The following is a 19,342-nucleotide window of genomic DNA, read 5'->3' as shown; positions in this document are numbered from 1 at the left end:
CCCCACCGCCCTCTCTACTCTTTATGACCGAAGAAATGCCAATGAAAGATAAACGGAACGCGCCTGCTTGAGAAACACTCATTCCCACATAGCTCAACGTATCACTTTTTATACGCTCAATTTTAATCATCCAAACTCGAAAACGTGAACCCAAAGTAGTGCATTGTACAGAGTAAAATGTTACAGGCTAATTCCAATAGCCATTTCTGTTGGCGATGGCGTCCGCCGCCACAGCCGTTATCCGTCACAGCTAATCACCTAGAGCACGAGAAGTTACGTGATGTCACAGGAGCGCTGCGTAGCGTCGATAGGTGCTCACTTTGCATTGCAGTTACATACTGTGGTGCGCATAAAGCCGTGCTTATGCCAGCGTTTCGGGTTTCATTCTTTCGTGCATACACACGCTTAACTATCACATTAGGACGATTCATCATTTGCAAGGGAGGAAAATGCCGCGCCTCTACTGAGGCAAGGAAAATGACGAAAAGAAGACATATCGCCATTTAGAAGAAACATTGCGAACAAGAATTGACTAGTGCGCTGTATTACAGACGTTGCCAAACAGTGTTCATTTCTCAACCTAGTATGTTTTTCGATGCGCATTGGTTTCGATTCCACGCTTCTCAGGTTACTCTTGTACAAACTCTACTCGATCCGTTGAAGGCTAGAATCAGAGAAGTAAAGCCCATTTGTGACGGGGAAAATTCTCATAACGTACCATTTGACGATATTTTTCCAAGCAACGCAATACGCCTACCTTACCGAATGATGAGTGCAATTTTACATGATTACTTAATAAGAACACAAAGAAATGTAGTCGTAGTGACTGGTGCCACGCAGAGCGAAGAAAAAGATGTGGTATTGGTATTTTTACCCTTATTCTCGATTGGTCATTTTCCCCGCGGCTTCCAGATGTTGTACCAATATTTCCTGGAGAAGTTTTAGCAGCAGTACTGGCCCTTCGTAAACCAAGCAAAAGAATAGATTTTGTAGTCATCGTTACTGATTCTTTGTCTATTTGTACATCCCTCACAGAACCTAATAAATCTAGGGTTCTGCGAGTGTTTAAATTGTGAGTGCCTCAACACTTAACCAATGTCCATTTAGGCTGGGTACCTGGGCATACAGGCCTAGTTCTAAATGAAATGGCTGATTCATTGGCGAAAGCATCATTAGCTGGCCCAGCCGTTCAAACTCTCCCTGCATCAGCCTTGATCACAGCTGCAAGATTTCGGAGGCGAATCATGCGAGAATTCTCTATGCCGTCCATAACCAATTCCTCGAATAATAAAGACTTATTGGACCCCTGGAAAAACACTCTTTGCTAATCCAGAAAAATTGAACTGTTAGTAGGCTTCGGTGTCCCATACGTTCTTTAAACTTTTATTTATAGAGGGCTGCTCTGGCACCTTCACCGATTAGTCATGTGTGTAAGGAAGATGAAGCCATAGAACATTTCTTAATTCGGATCAATGAGATTTTAAATCTGAATATAAAATTTTTAGCCTCCTTTTCTTTCACCAAAATTCAACTTGAATTGTTTTTACTTTATTGTCATAGTAGAACTTTCAGCTGCATAAAATCGCGCAGGCTCTACAATCTAAGACTTTCGATTATAGCTTACCTATTACAAAATTTTTACTTATTTTGCACTTTACTATAACCTACCCGATTGTTGGCCAGTTCCCCAGAGTGGGTACTTGCCAGAATATAGATCCCAAGGATCTACATCTACATCTACACCTGCATCTACAACAGTGCATTCTTGTAACTGTTCCTGCGGACTGGGTACTTTGAGCCCTCAAGTCTGCACTTACATCGTATCGTGACACGTATCAAGGGATGTGACATGTGCGCCGCATAGTCTCTACACCTGTATTACCTCTTCGCAATGCGTTATGGCGCCTCCTCACAACGTACGAACCACTGCTGTAGAAGCGACTCGCACAGTTACGCCCGCGGCTGCAACCAAGCAACGTCGGACTCAGCAGACCACTGTGCAGAAGCCACTTCACTTGGAGGTACACTTCACTTCACTTGGCGGCAACAACGCTGAAAACGCCCTCACGTTTTACCACGCCGCCGCAAACCCAGATCGAGCACTGCGCAACGAATGCCATACACTCAAATAATATCGCCTTGACGCAATCCTGCAACGTTGCTTCGCACTGCTCGATCAGCCCCACCGATTTGCCACCTGCTCTCTCAACGTACGTACCCTGGCTGCACACAGGCTTGATGTCACGCTCGACTACATCTTACAGAAAAGAAGATTAAGGAGATGTATAAAAAATCCTAGAATGGAAAATATGTATGGCATGACTGAGTAAATCAAGCAGGCTAGTTAACTGTTTGACACCGATCCGTTTAAAAGGGGATGCAAATAAATCAACATCATCATTATCATCGTCATCATTTGCCTGGCTTCGTGCCACTTTTCACGCGATGTGAGATGCGCGCCGCGTAGTGGCGACGTGTAGCAGTTGCACGTATTAGTTTCATGTTGCAGTTGCATGTTGCATGTAGCTGGACCTGGTCAACTCAAACAGGCTAGGTGACCGTCACCACCTCGTTGCAAAGGGGATGGTCATAAATGTTCCTCATCATCAACAGCATCGTATCGTGCCACGGGTCAAGGGAGAGAGAGAGAGAGAGAGAGAGAGAGAGAGAGAGAGAGAGAGAGAGAGAGAGGTCTGTATTATGATGGAAAAGCCGAGAAGTCGGCCTGAATCAACGTTCTGACCTGCTACTCGGCACTGGGGGAAGGGGTGTAGAAAGAAAGAATAGAGAAGACGTTGATTATGAGGATGAAGATATGGGGTGAGAATCTTGCTCGCTCCAAGTCTCTTCAAAGTCCCTGGTCAAGGGATGTGACTTGTGCGCTAAATAGTCTAGATGTCTGTGTTTGCTCTTCGGTATATCTTATGGCGCCTCCTCGCAAGATACGAACCCTCTATTGCGTGCTGCCGAAAATGGAGCTCCTATGGAGGCACTCCTTCAGCATTCGCTATGATTTTGCTGCGTGTGCCGCACAGGCCTGTGCCTTTTTTTTTTTATCGGCTAGAGCACGTTCTCAGTTATTGGTGGTTCAGGAAACCAATTATAAAAAATTACTATATTAAGTAATTATTTTCTTGATAAGAACATATTTATTATTTGTAAAAATATGCTCTACGTGGCCGGAAATAATGGGGAACAACTTGCTCTAATTTTCTTTCATGAGCAAATGTGCTCGTGCTTCGGGAGGCTATAAGCGTACAGAAACAGCCTGCGGTGTCGCAGGTTCTTTTTGTCGGTCATGAATTCAGATTACCTAGTGAGGAAGGACTAATCATCTACTTCATATTCGTTTCGGATTCTCTCTCTTGAATGACAAAGACGGCAGTCTTTGCGGCGACAGTCGAGGTACGACTGCACATTTTTCTCCTGCTTTACTTTCAAGGTAAAATACACAGCATATCACTACTTACGCGCCTCCTCAGGGCTTTAAAGCTGGAGGTTACGAAAGGTGCACTGGCACGCATCAACAGCAGGCAACTGAGAGCGCTACATTTTGCATTAGAATTCCACTTAACAGTTCTTGACGAATATAAAGTACTGGTCCTTGCGAGGATGGTCCCAAACAAAAAGGTACAAGAGAAGACTACAGTATTCTGGGAAGTGAGGTGCACGCTGTCCAAAAATAGTTATTTTGATGCGTAGAGATGTGCGCGGTAGCTAGAATGCACCGCTGCAGCGAAATAACTTCCTACTCATAGCTAAGTATCCTTGTGCCACTTCGGGTACACTGTACGAGATTTAAACGAGCACAAAACAGTATCTTGGCCCTTTTGCCATTTGCAAGCGCTAATTGGAAGTGCACCGTATCTTCTATGTTCAAACATTTTAAGCAGCGACTTCCGCCTAAATACTGTGCAACACGAGCACAATTGCAGGCGCGCGGAGCGTATTGAAATGGTAATCGAAATTCTTAAAGGTCTCTTTCTGCAACGTCCAATTTCCGGACGCATAGAATGAAACGGCGCAAGCGCTTGGGGTGTATTATAATTAATGTTTCCCAAACTGGGGATTCGTCGAATTCAGATTCCAAATATGCCACAAGGGACTAACGTTAACGCCACGAGTAATTTCTTTTGCATCGCCGAGCTTCTCTGGCGGAATTTATTACATTAAGTTTTCTTGGGGCCAGCCAGGGTTTTCCGTCCTGGCCTGGTTTTTTAATTAGATTCGGACGCCCCCGGAATAGTGCGTGTGTGTGTGTTTTATTTTTTTCTTTCTCCCTGTTTCTCCCCTCTCCCTTCGTCTCAGCCTGCTTCACGGCGCAGCCTCTCCGGCAATCCTTTTAAGGCCAGGGCGTCCGTCGTCAGTTGGCTCCTCGCTAGAATGTGTGTTCGTAATGGCGCGCGAGAACCGCCTCTTTTGGCGCGAAGGAGGGCGGTGGCCTAAATGGATTGGCGCGGGCTCCCGAAGCTGTAAACTGTTTACGATTGTCTAACGCCATTTTCGAGCCGCGCGAAGTGGAGCCCGAAAGCCGTCCCACCTCCTTCACCCTCTGCGTTCCAGCGCGCACCCCGAGCCCTCGGTGCCCCCGCAAGGGGGCTTCACAGCACGCTGGTCACGCCTGCCTCGCAACTCGATTGCAGTCCGCTGCCGTCCGCCGCGATCGCCTCGGCTGCAACGCTCGAGTGGCTCGCCTCGTCGTCTTTGTCCGTGGATTGGCTTGGATGCGAACTGTTAGAGCGGCGCCTCTGTTGCCGAACGGGTTGCAGGCGAGAGATGGGGAGAGAGAAGGTTTCTGTAAAGAATGCATTCGTGCGCAATCGCCTGCGGCAGTGACCGAAAATAAAAACAGAATTTGTTGTAATGACAACACCAACAACAACGACAAAAAAAGTAAATGGAATGGGAAAACGGCATAACGTTTAAAGTCCACGATGGGCTTGACTTTCAAGGGCTAGGAAAGATAGTAAGTTGCTGTATATTTAAAGGAACACCACGGAGACATCGTTTTCAAAGCCGTCCGTGTGCATGAAACGAGCAAGAAAAAAAAAAACAGAATAAGAAAAGACATCACGACAACCTTATTTTTCAGCTTCACGTTGTGCCACTTTCGTGTGACGAGACGAACGAAACAATATTAAACACGTGGGCTAGGGTATTGGATAAACGAAATCTTTTTTATTATGCAATGCAGGTTCGTTTAAGAGCGAGTGGAAATGTCGGTATTGGTCTCAGAGACAACAGTAAAGAGATGCTGCGAAAATCTGATTGATTAGGAGTGTCTCAGTTCCGCTCCATTATTTGTCATTGCAGTTTTTATACTATAAAACGAACACATTTGGATGCATAAAAGTTTTCGAAAGCGCATAAACATCTTCACTCCTTGTGCAAGTCATCGCTGGCCGAATAAAAGCGAATTACAAAAGCCCAAAAAGTTATTCGCATAAACTGCCAATGAATGGACTTGCGAGAGCAAGTTGAGGTCTCTGTTGCGAACGCTATACCGCAGACGTACATGGGCTGCAGAAGAATACACATTTGGGCTGGTTGGTTCATGATTACGAGCAGTAAAACAGCGCTAAACAACAGGACGAGAAGAGGGACACAGACAACAGCGCTGACTAACAACCAAGTGTCTTCATTTTTTCAGTCAGCATATATATACTCCGCCGCTATCTCAAAGCCCAGAATCAAAAGAATTCAGCATGGGCAGGGGAGAAAAATGCAATGAATGCGATAGGAAGGCAGTCTCCTGACGGATATATATATCGGTCAAACGGAGCGGTACATGAATGACCACATGCGCGCACACTCAAGCGAAGTTCAAAAACGAGCTAGAGATAGTCAGTTATCACTGCATTGCGATAAATGCGGCAGCAAGCCGTATTTTAAAGATGTGACCTACCTGTCGATATACCACGATAACCGCGCACGTCTTATTTCCGAAGCTTCCCACATTCTTGTTAGCGGCGAAGCCTGTGTGAGCCTTCCCTCTATTTCTCTCCTTCCGAAGGAGATTGCCTTCCTATCACATTAATAGCATTTTTCTACCCTGCGCATGCTGAATTCTGTTGATTCTGTGCTTTGAGATAGCGGCGGAGTATATATATGCTGACTGAAAGAGTAAAGACACTTGGTTGTTAGTCAGCGCTGTTCTCTGTGTCCCCCTCCTCGTCCTGTTGTTCAGCGCTGTGCTACTGCTCGTATACGGGCTCTCAATCATCAATTGCCTCTTGAGGTACACGTTTGCGAGCGTTGGCTAGCAAAGCACAGATACTATAGGTCCCTTAGTGAAGCGGTATAGACTCACGTTTTCTCTCTATCTGTTTCACTCCCCATTTCCCTCCCCACGTATAGAGTAGCAAACTGGACTCAGTCTGGTAAACCTCCCTACCTTTCCTTTTTCCCTTCTCTCCCTCTCTCTCTCTCTCTTGGTGAAGCCTCTATGGTTGAAGCGGTGCTCTGTTGTGGCGCCATCTATCATGGACTCGGCGGATGACGGCCGTTGCCTCATAAATCTCAATATCCACTTCCGCATATTTTTGCGATTATACTTTTTCTAATCTTTATATTTACGCGATTAGAGATTTGACATACAAAGAGCTTTAGACAACATGACACGAGCCAAAAGCTAGCCCTCAGCAATGCGTGCTATCGCAAGCTGCAGTTTGCCTTGTCATGTCAAAAAGCACATGTCACACACAAGGGACTTTTCACCGGAGACTTTACTAGACAGTGCAAAAGCTCTGCTGTGGATGCGATGCAGGATAAATGTGCTTTGGTCGCAGCTTGGTAGGCAATTATTGAACGTCGTTTCCTTCCTATTCATACGGAAATAATGTCTAACTATTATGGGATCCTTAATAACTCCATGCAGATGTCGCGGGGTACATCAAATTAAAAGAAATATTTTAGCGAACCGCACACGCAAATGTATCAGTAGGCGTGCAGTTTTATTAAAAAGCAGTCACCGGTCATGGACACCGAGCTTGCCTGTAGGCTCCCACATTTTGCTTCAGAGAATGAATTACTGGCGGTTGTACTACGGAAGAATTGTAGTGTCTAACATACCTCTATATAATTATAACGTACCTGTATATGATAGTATTTAACAAACTTGTAAAAGGACAGACACAGTAAAATTATTAAATGCACTACGCCATTTAAATTCTAGTTTAGGTAGGCTTCAGATAATTCCACATGAAAAGCGTGAAAAGCGTCTTTTGTAAGCTCAAATGTAATTACGAACTATGTGGCATCCAAGCGGACCTCGAGTGAGTATGGCATACAAGTGAAGCCGGAGGGAAAAAAAAATGCCTCCGTTAGCGGCATTGCTATTTGCTGCTGGTCGCCTGGAACTTACGTCGAGTTCCGGTGTGGTAAGCATCTGTGAAGATTCACAGTGCGTGGTTCGTTTACTTTTTCTTCATTTCTACAGCGGATGACGACTTGGTTAGTCGTTAATTATTGCCGAGAACTCAGCAATTCTCAGAGAAAAGCAAAACAATTCCCTTTACTGCGCGCGAATTTATGGAAGTAATTAGTTGCAGAACTATAACCAAGCGGGACATTGACCAAGGACAAAGCACGGTATTACAAGAAGAGTAACGGCTAACTGGAGCGTGCGCGATGATGCTCAAGACAACGATTACCCTACAAACTTGGTTGAGCCTAAAAGAAAAAAAGAAGACTGAATGCTTAAAGTGAGTTATTGTCCTCGCATTCTCTTCGTTCTTTCTTTATAATTGTGCGTCATACGTTCTTTTTGGTTCCGCACTGCTCAGTGATCGTTGAGGCCTCGTGCAGGAACAGCCGCGAGAGGGCGCGTCTGCTGCCCGAATTGCCTGCGACGCACCCGGTGATTTGGGATGGGTCCTAATAAAACCAAAATGCGGGCGCCGCATGAATATGTTCTCCGCACAACAACACGGGGTAAGTAAAAAAAGCTGAAGAGCTAGATGGAGGCAAAACAGGAGAAAAAGGAACGATCAGGACAAGGCGCGCTAAGCCTGCCACGCCAACGTACGGTTTCAAATTTCACCGACGCAAATCTAAATTGCTGGTATTAGCCCTATTTTTTTCCTTTCTTTCTCTCTCTCGTCGTTGTGCGGATGGTGGTGGTGCAACGGCTGCGCCAACGAGTATGCAACGGCGTACTCTGCTGCCACGTAAACTGCATACGAAGTCCAGGCGCGCCGTGCATTTTTACCATGCGCAACCTCATCTTTACTTGCTACCGCGCCTACATTTGCTTCGTTCCTTCTTTTTCCTCCCAGGATGACTTTTACAGTATACAATTTGCTTCCTCGACTGCTGTGACAACATCCCTGTGCCACACTTCTGTACTGCCACGGATTTAGTTTTATTTTATTTCGTATACTGCTGGTCTTTTCTATTGTTTCGTTCTCTTCTTTGTCTGCTGCCACGGAACGATGATTTTGTGTGTGTATGTGTGTGCCTGAGAATGTGTTTCTTTCGCTGTGTTTTGCTGCGCTTGGCACGGTAGCAGATGGCTGACTACGTCTCGGAAGTCGACCATATTTTGAGCCGCTCCTGCTGCAACGCTTAAGTAGTCATATATGCTGGGATGCTCCTGACAATTTGTGGATACATTATGATAATTTTCATGATCGCAACTACCATCACCATCTTCAGCGTTTGCGAGAAGAGCGGCAGCGTAAGAAGGCGCTTAAAGCTAAGCTTCTCTAGCAAAGGCTTTAAAAAGACCGCAAAACGCATCGGCACGTCAAGATTCCTTGCTATCATTCCGTTCAAGCTATGATAATTTTTTTATGATTTACCAGTCGGTTCAAAACCATGTGTCGTTGGACGTATACTTATGTTTCACCCATTTTAATTAACGGATGGATGGACGGACGGAGAGACAGACAGAGAGACAGACAGGCCGATGGACGGATAGATAGATAGATAGATAGATAGATAGATAGATAGATAGATAGATAGATAGATAGATAGATAGATAGATAGATAGATAGATAGATAGATAGATAGATAGATAGATAGATAGATAGATAGATAGATAGATAGATAGACAGACAGACAGACAGACAGACAGACAGACAGACAGACAGACAGACAGACAGACAGACAGACAGACAGACAGACAGACAGACAGACAGACAGACAGACAGATAGATAGATAGATAGATAGATAGATAGATAGATAGATAGATAGATAGATAGATAGATAGATAGATAGATAGATAGATAGATAGATAGATAGATAGATAGATAGATAGATAGATAGATAGATAGATAGATAGATAGATAGATAGATAGATAGATAGATAGATAGATAGATAGATAGATAGATAGATAGATAGATAGATAGATAGATAGATAGATTCGTGAGATGTTGAGAGGCCAGCGTGAACGTGTGTCGTGATTGTCACCGCTGTACTATTAATTAATTTCTGGATTGATGGCCCTGGCGCCTAACAGACGAAACAGACTCTAATTCATATTGTCATTGTTTAGCGCCTCACTTGAATAATTCCTGGGCTGTAGCGTTTGCTCGGCACCCTGTTTTTACAACCTCGCTAGTGTGCGATCTTTTTTGCGAACACTCGCCCAGGTGCCGTATTCACAAAGTAGGTCTTATGCTAGAGCGATTTGCAAAATATGCACCTTCGATTCCTGGTAATGACGAAATGACAAGCAATGGGATTACGGGATTTTACGTGCAAAAACCACTTTGTGATTACGAGGCACGCCGTAGTGGAGGGCTCCGGAAATTTCGACCACCTGGTGTTCTTTAACGTGCACCTCAATCTAAGTACACGTATGTTTTCGCATTTCGCCCCCATCGAAATGCGGCCGCCGTGGCCGGGATTCGATCCCGCGACCTCGTGCTCCGCAGCCCAACACCATAGCCACTGTGCAACCACGGGGGGTGCGCGGCAGATGTTCACATCTGTTTATGCAAGAGCGTCTCGCAAGAAGAGACGTTGCCTAATTGCGGTAGCGGAACCTGCCGGCCACTTACAGCTTCATGGAATCGAAAGCTTTGCGTCTTTGCCCACAATGACATACTCACACCTGGTAAGTAGTATCTGGCGTAATGACAGCTCGATGATGTGAATGTATTGGCTTAGAAAAGCACCGATATGTTCACACTAGTAGCACCGCATACTGCTGCTATGATCAATGTTCGGGCATGTAAATCGCATTGCGGAAATGGCTGAAAGAACGCAAATATAAGGGCGTCTTTTTTTAATGTTGCTTTGTTTTTTCTTATCGCATCGCAGAACTTGGAGAGTGCGAAAAGTATATGGACTCTCGAAGTCTTTAATAATGTACCCTTTTCGAGACTGGACCGTTTTGTATGCATCAGGAAAAATAAGTCGATATAATACGGAGATTCCGAATATGGCTGGTGGGCACAGTGACATAAATTTCAACAAGCTCATTCAACATCAAGTTTGAAGTTGGGTAGGATGCGCCCTGCTTTCATAAGGTACCATGACTCATCCAAAATTTAAAATAAAAAGATGTGCCTTTAGATAGAATCCACAATTTCAATGGTGCCCTTAAGTCACGGACTGTTAGTCGAGCTCAAATTAAGAAGCTTCCACTGAGATCGTTTAGTAAACTCTTCTAACTAGTAATTTCGCAAGCTCTTTGTCGCGCTTTTTCTGCCGAGCGTGATTATGGGGAACATAGCTGCTTAGAAGAACTTCAGCTTGGCCTAGTTGGTGTTTACTGCATATCATATTGACCGCAAATAAAGACGGGGACAGCGGAAGAGAACACAAAAACGACAAGGGCGGTACGACACGCCCGTGTCTTTTTAGTGTTCTCTTCCGCTGCCCCCGTCTTTATTTGCGGTCAATATGATATGTAGCTGCTTAATTCAGCAGAAATTTAGGATTTTATGCGGCATTAACCGGATAAGAATTGGAGAGCGCAGGCTCGTGGCGGCTCAGTAGCGAGGACGTGCTAAATGTACTTTCTGTGTCTTAAGCCCCCACCAGAGATGCATTTTAGTTGAAACGAAGCACATATTTTTGTCGCTTCCAGCGACATATGCTAGAGGTACAGGAATGTTGAGTATCTTTACTGTCGATACAAAGACGAAATGGATGTAATGAACTACAGCTCCCGGTATACGACATTCTTCTCAAAGGCACTGATGATTTTAACTTAAGTAATATGACAATGTAATGACAGAAAAAGAGAAGCCTAATACTTGTTGTGCCTAATTAATTACAAGTGCCGCTAGTGATTGTGGCGTAGCCGGGCGCCAAAATACACGCCGTTCTTGCCTCAAAGCTTCAAGCGAGTTCAAAGCTCGAAGCCAAAGGAGCATAGGCAATGCAACAAATACTCGTGAATATGAAGTGGAAAATTCCACTATCATGTTCGCGTTTTATTCTGCCTTCGTAGTGCTCATATATCTTCGTGAGGAACAAAGAAAATCGCATGACTTCACTGAGGCCTCGTCCGCCTCTTCAACAATAACGTCATACGGGTGTCCGGGCAAAAAGAAACGACTTTTACAGGAGTTCACCCATCGAACCCGCTGTCGTTGGCAGCATATCAAAAATGCGTGCGCAGGGTTCCACTGCAAATAGATTCATTTCGCGACCCGCCGTGGTTGCTCAGTGGCTATGGTGTTAGGCTGCTGAGCACGAGGTCGCGGGATCGAATCCCGGCCACGGCGGCCGCATTTCGATGGGGGCGAAATGCGAAAACACCCGTGTACTTCGATTTAGGTGCACGTTAAAGAACCCCAGGTGGTCAAAATTTCCGGAGTCCCCCACTACGGCGTGCCTCATAATCAGAAAGTGGTTTTGGCACGTAAAACCCCATATATTATTAGATTCATTTCGCGGCCATGCGGATATTTTCGGTTTATCTGTCGTCTCACAGTGCGCTGTAAAATTTTCACCGAGCTGTTCCTTTGCTTGACATTTTGTTTTTTTTCCCTGCACTCGGCTAGCGAAGCGAACCACATCTGGGAACAACGCCGGTATAGCCTTGAGTAGCGCTCTCCGCGTTTTGGCGACGCAACGTAGCGTGTTGCTCCCTTTGGCGCCGTCCCGGAGACGTGGTGATTTCGCAGCTCCCAAACACAGGCGGTAGTCAAGCCAGTGTGAGGACGCGGCCTTGCGTCCTGTAGTTTGGCCTGGGCGAATGTGAACGGACCGCTGACAGAGATGAACGATGTGGTGGGCGGGAACGTTGAACAGGAAGAACATAGGATGCGCTGGAAGCGATATACGCGCTCGTGGCGTGTCATTACGGGGCCTTCAGACGCGATCGCCGCCAGCATCTAGAAGTTTGCCCGCCGAACATATTCTTTCATCCTCCTCTCTTGTCTCCCTAGATAATTGGCAGAAAGGAAGGCTTGCGACAAACCGGAAGTGCTACTAGTCGGCAACTTTTGATGGGAAGAATACCTTCCGTCAAAAAAGAAGATAGGCCAAATTGATAAACAGAAACGCACCACGGAGTTTCTCTCCGATCATCTGGGTTAGTTTACTGCGTGAACTCAAGAAGTGATGTGCTAACTTTCATTCATTCATTCATTCATTCATTCATTCATTCATTCATTCATTCATTCATTCATTCATTCATTCATTCATTCATTCAAGACAATTTATGTCTTCAATAACAAAACGCGATCTTGATGTAAATGTCAAGAACGCTTTTAGTGAACTTGTTAGTACTCAGTATTAAGTCGACTGAAACATATAAATAACCAACAGTTAAGGTTCAGAAGCGTTACAACTGAGACAAGCAAGCGGTTGAATGCATTTCTTCGAGGCTGACACTTTCAGCAAGTAGCATTGGTAAGCTTATTAGTCAAAGGACGGTACCTAAGAACTTATTGAGTACAGTGTGGAGGTAATGCATAAATAGCGATCCAAATTTCAGGAAACCTGTATGAGTTTGCGGAAACTATGTTCAGAGACCAGTAAAACTGCCACACTTTCCCGCTAAAGAGAATCAGGCAACCGTGAGATACCTGACATACTCTGCTCACGTGACTTCTCCTACCTTGTAAGCAGTGCGGCGGTTGCAAATCGATAACAAATGCACAGCGCATTTCGGCGACAGGCGTGTCCCACAGTCATGCCACGGCGGTCCTCATCCGCGATGACAGACCTTGCAGAAGCGCAACATAGCACCACTAGCACTCAAAGTTTGGACACCAGAAAGAAATCTTCACCAAACAAAGTATCCCAGAGTCCATTTTAAGACTAATTGGTACAACCAGTTTCCGTGTAACGCCAGGTGATGCTACTATTGCGCGCTTTCAGTGTTTGTTTAACCGATGAACATGCCATCACGTGCAATGACTGCCTTCCATCCTTGTGGCTGTGGCCTAACGGGTTGAAAAAAGGGGCTATTACACTGAGATATCCACATTCGACTCTTACTTTCGTACACCGCATTTTTTTATATGGTAAGGAAGCGTCTACTCAACGGCAAATCGACCAGTGATGGAACGACCAACCAACAAACCCACCACTGTGGGAGGGTAGGGAGCAAAATACTTGCTTTGAAAGAAAATCAGCCTGCTTCAACAATTTCTCCTGGTCAGAACCGCCGCCACTACCACCAATGGCAACAATGGTTGCTGTTATTCCACTATTACAACTGTTCCCACTAGACTAAACTATACTACAGTAAACTGATGCGCGTTCCAAGGAATTTTGTTAGCTGACCCACATCCCTTCTCAAGTGCATACTTCTTGATGTACAAAAAAGTTCCCTCGATATTACAGCGCAAAGCTCGCTCAAAGTAGGGCCATATCACCATCATGGTGGCTTTGACAGAAAGTTCTTGCGTGGCCTTTTACATAGCCCATAGGGGTACTTTATACTGAGGTTAGCAGAATTAGGAAGGGTTTGGAGATTTGGGTAGCAGTAGCAGCTTGAACCCACTTGAGCAGCTGCGGCTGCAAACCTGAACCCCTGCGATACTCGCAGCAACTGTAACCTCCAATGTTAAACCACAGAGCATGAGAGGCTTTGCTGGGCAATAAAAACAGTTATTTATGCTAACTGAAAAATCTTTTCTTTTTTCCTGTGTTTGGTCAGTCGCCCAGCGCTTCCTCCGTCCGTCCCTCGGTGCATGGGACAGCACCGTAAACATCAGCTCGAAAATGGCGTACGCGAATTTTATTACCGTTCTGCTACTTCCCTCTAATAAACCGAGAGGCGAACAGCGGGAAATAATGCGTCGTCGAGATTATTAACGGTTTTTCATTTTTTTTTTCTGCGTGGCTGCACTAATCCAAGACGGCACATGCGAGTCACGTTGCCTGTTCGCGATGGCTGCTGGGCGTCGCAGCGCGGTTCAGCCCGCACTCATGCAGTTGAAGGCAGTGCTGGGAAAACAACAACGAAGAGAGGAACAGAAACTAGAGTGTGGTGCTGTTAGAAAAACAATCAAATAAGGGGAGTGCACTTCAAGGCACTTTTCTTTTTCTGTTAATCCAAGCGAAGGCAATCTGGAGAAGTGTTTTCGCAAATACTCTCTGGGTAGTTATGTAAACGAACCTGTCAGCGTCCTTGCTTTGCGAGTGGGGAAAACTTTGCCATTGCGAGCGGAAAATGAATCGGTGGGACGCTTCTACACGTTGATTTCATGGGCTGTACCGAAGAGCTGTTATGAAAGATGAACGTCGCTGTCCGAGTTTTTAGCGCTATTTAGCTCTCGTATAGGATTAATTGGAGGACAGAATCCATGCTTTTCATTGCGATTCCAGCGGAATCGTCCGGAAAATGCGAGTACCGTGGCTTCTTCTAAGCTACTTATACGCATGATATCCGCTCGTAACTTTCCTGAGAGACATTGGTCTCAACGAGATACTTTAATACTACCTGTCGTGCTATATGTGCGTTGTGCGTAGTGTGCATTGTTTAATTTATAATCGCATTCATCTGGGGACGTATTCTGCGACGCTCACTTTCGGCGACAGTGGAGCGCAAAATTCGATGACCTAATTGGCACGTTGAGCACTACGTCATCCGATTTTGCTTAACCATCCAATCAGCGCGCGTCTCATGGCTAAGGTGATGCTATTACCGAAGTGGATCGTCGCAGAATAGGTACTCCGGAGTAGCAAGCCACATGCGTGAGGTGATGACAAACTTCTCTAGTTTTCATTAAATAACCTCTCTGAGAACCATACCATGCAGGTTTGGCTTAGATAGATAGATAGATAGATAGATAGATAGATAGATAGATAGATAGATAGATAGATAGATAGATAGATAGATAGATAGATAGATAGATAGATAGATAGATAGATAGATAGATAGATAGATAGATAGATAGATAGATAGATAGATAGATAGATAGATAGATAGATAGATAGATAGATAGATAGATAGATAGATAGATAGATAGATAGATAGATAGATAGATAGATAGATAGATAGATAGATAGATAGATAGATAGATAGATAGATAGATAGATAGATAGATAGATAGATAGATAGATAGATAGATAGATAGATAGATAGATAGATAGATAGATAGATAGATAGATAGATAGATAGATAGATAGATAGATAGATAGATAGATAGATAGATAGATAGATAGATAGATAGATAGATAGAGAACAGAACACGCCTGAAGCATCAACACCTTTGCTTAATTGAGTACAATTGCATTCTGGGGTTTTACGTGCCAAAACCACTATTGGATTTTGAGGCACGCCGTAGTGGGGGACTCCGGATTAATTTTGACCATTAGGTCAACTAGGCGTTCTTGTCACCCGAAAACATAGTGCCACAGATCCCATAAAATTATCATGCACAGTATATGCTGCCGCTGTCAAACAAGAGGAATCGCGTACATTTTCTAACGGTATTCGGTTTAATTTTGCAATGCCGGGAAAAGGAATGTGTGTGAACAGGCTGATCGGGATAATGCTGGAGACTCCCTCGGTTAGCAGTTTGGGCTGTCGTACAGCGCATTTAAGCAGTTGTAGCCGTGTCATGCTACATTTTTCAGCCTTTTTTCTTTTGTTTTTTGAAGGGGGAGGGGTGGAGGGAAGTGGGGGATGCAAAATTGTGAAGCACTAAAAAACTGGCAACAGTATAACGTGTTCACAAGGGCAGAATACCATTTCCTGAAAGCACTACCTGCACAATAACAGGAGAAGATTAGTACATGTGAAGCAGCCGCCGCCCTTCGTGATCCCTTTTTATTTTTTCTCGTACGCTAGATTTGTGCCATTAGTTATTCATGATGCCTCATTCTTTATTTACTCTATAATAAAGAAGCGTTCTTTTGCTTGAAATGTACAAAATGTGCACTCTGACTGCGAAAACTTTAAAAAGGAATAAAAAAAGAGAGAAAGAAAAATGATCGGGCTTAAGGGCACTCATTATCAAGCAACGAGTGTCCGGAGAGTGGAAGAATAAAGACAGCTTCGGGACGGCGAAGGGTAATATTTAATAGGCAGCCGCTGAGTTGAAATGCATACAAATATCCGTCGTAATGTTTTTCAAAACAATTCTAGCAGAAATATGACATCCTAAAAAAAAAAACAGAATATTACCGTGCATAGGAAATGAGTTATTAGCGAAATCATTCTTCCGAGAATTCCTAATTCGCCACTAAGTCATTGCACTAACAACTGGGAGATCGTGAGATTGACAAAGTGTCTTTACGGAAAAAACGCGTGTTTTCACCCGCTTCAGTCTTTTGTTTAGCATTTCTGCTTCCAGTGTTGTGACTGCGTTGGTTACTTTAAGCATCACCTTGTGAACTGCAAAGTTTAGCAATGGTTTAGCAATATTAGATTTTCTCGTGGTATAAATTTATCTCCAATTTCGTGCCGTCGATCCCCTTTATTTGTGGCTGAACAGCGTATTACCGAAATTAACGGGGACACCTCACCGAGCGCAATGCAAATACGTGGTTTCTCCAGGTCTTTAGGAAGCAGAGCTGCTTGGAAGCACTACTGGCTAGATGTATTCTAAGCTGCATCATACGGCCTGTGAACGCACACCTTTGAACCGGAAAACAAGTCACTAGTTACAGTGGGAAAGAATGTGCAGGTGTCCTGCCCTACCACTACAATATTAAGCTAGTTGTTTCGATCTTTTTCCAGCGATGTATGTCTACTGTTGCTTACTAGCGGTTGCATGTCTCCTTGCATTTATGAACGTAACGTAACAAGCACTCCCCGTTCAAGGCACTATGTTTGTGTTTGGACCTTCACAAATATTAAATTACACGCAGAGTGCCGGAAGTAGTTGGATATCATTTCTATTGACTCCGTAAAAAAGTTCTATAAAATTAGGGAGAGTCAAAATGAAGGTAACAGGAAAATGCTTTGACAATGGGTTTTAATTGCAGATGAAAACTGTAGAATTCATGTCATCGCATACCAGCTATACCTTGTGAAGTGAACGGCGTCTTGGTACAGTCATATAGCATCCCGTAATATTTTCGTGTACATACATTCAAATACATTCCTGCAGTTGGAAAGAACTGTTATTGGCTACATTTTGCTCGTTACTCGTTTTTTTCCGGCAACCATTGCACCAAATTTCACAAGGTTTGTTGAATTTAAGAGAAAAACTCGAAATATAGTGACTGCTCGTTTCGAATTTTTGATTTAGGTCGTCAATTTTTATTAAAAATTGTTAAAAATTGAAAATTTTCTGTAAACGACATTATCAAGTTTACAGCTCTACAGTTCAGCAAAGGAAAATGATATCGCAATTCTATGAATTGCATCTAATAGTGCATCTAAAGTGGACAAAATGTATATGTTACACATGAATTTAAAGCAATTCAGTAACATGGAAATGCAGCTTTTGCAGAACCTTTGTACACAACGAAACATATTCATGTAATATATAACCTCACATATCGGATTCGTCCGCTTTGAATGATTTAATAGATGCCATTTACAGAGCCGAGATATCTGTTTTTGATGTGGAGCTATTAATGTATAACCTTCGTGCGTTTATCTTTTACGAACTTGCGAATTCTTTAACATTCTTTTAACAAACTTCAGGCCTTGAACCGAAATTCCGCTTCCAACAGTCATTAGAATTTAACTTTTTCTCTCAAATGCAAGAAATTTCTTTAAAATCGGTGCAGTGGTTATCTCAGAAAAGCGTTTTTGCGTTTTATATGTATTTGAATAGGCCACATCGTAGCTGGGCCCGAGCTAAAGCTTCATTTTACGCGTCCTCCAAATTTTAGCGAACATGGGCACAGATTACCTGCAGCGGCAAAATATTTATTAAAAAGGTTGTCGAGAAAACTTGGAGCACCTCGTTTCGATGCACTACACGAAATAGAAAAATGCAATAATAACGACGAGAGCTAATCGTCCACGCTGTTGTAATCCGCGCCGCTGAAAACAGCAGAGTCCCTGGGTGTCATTCATAGACGTCCCTGCGTCTTTCTTGTTCTCCTTGAGGACAAAACTAACTCATCGGCTTGTTACCATTTAGTTCACGTGGAAAATCATTGCTAGTTGGCACACGTAGTTTTTTGTTTTTGTTTTTCATAGCATATTTAGCACTGGTGACATTACTACATTTCTTTTTTTTTTCCTTTTTTTATGTTACAATACATTTCCATTTAAAATGCAAATAAAGAAACACATAAAGCCCTTCGGCTGTCAGGGAAAAAGCAGGTTTGGACCTTACTGGTTGTATGAACGAAGAAATAAGCTGCAACAATGGCACAGCTTTTGTTTTGGCTAGCATTATTTTATAAGGCAATGCCGCATTTGCTTTAGAAATCTTCCTGGGACAGTGGCTGATATGTTCCAGATTGGTCCAGCACAGTTGTACGACCGTAGAGTTGTTTACCGAGCGTTTGGGGCTTTAGAGTGCCTTGAATATTCACAAGAGCTAATTTTCGGCCCAGTACCAAATAGTTGAATATCAACTAAGCAAGTGCAATCATTTTGTTCAGAGGTTAGACCACGGGGAGTATCATATAGCTATAAGTGCAGGTGAGCGTGTTAGAAAGTGGCATTCCTCCTTAATTGTAACTTATCGCATTTAGAACTGCATTTAAAAGGGCGACATGTAGGTTCAGACGAAAATTCCTCCAAAGCTGCACAACGTGAACAAAGGCGTCCTTATAGGTTACAGCATACTTCGCCTACACCCTACACGCCGTGAGGGATTAAAAGTGAAAAGTATAAAAGTACCTAGCAAGTGAGCGAGAAAGAGAAATTATTAATAAACATGGCGGGAGGTTCAGTTGGGACAGGGCTACGTATCACTAGATATGAAGACTGGCCACGTGGAACAAGTCCCGCAGGTGCGGGCGGGACATGCCATGCGTGTAACCCTATATATGAAAGCCGCGTGTCAAGGCAC

The 19,342-nt window shown here is 43.9% G+C and overlaps 1 protein-coding gene across 1 annotated transcript in view; it reads left to right on the top strand.

Annotated features, from left to right (window-relative positions):
• The window catches only part of LOC135919173 (cell adhesion molecule Dscam1-like), a 556,253-nt gene that overhangs the window by 322,912 nt on the left and 213,999 nt on the right, over window positions 1–19,342 (top strand). The gene's annotated exons all lie outside the window — the stretch shown is intronic.

Source organism: Dermacentor albipictus, chromosome 3 (genome assembly GCF_038994185.2).
Source record: "Dermacentor albipictus isolate Rhodes 1998 colony chromosome 3, USDA_Dalb.pri_finalv2, whole genome shotgun sequence".
Lineage (NCBI taxonomy): Eukaryota > Metazoa > Arthropoda > Arachnida > Ixodida > Ixodidae > Dermacentor > Dermacentor albipictus.
This window is presented reverse-complemented; position numbering and strand designations above follow the sequence as displayed.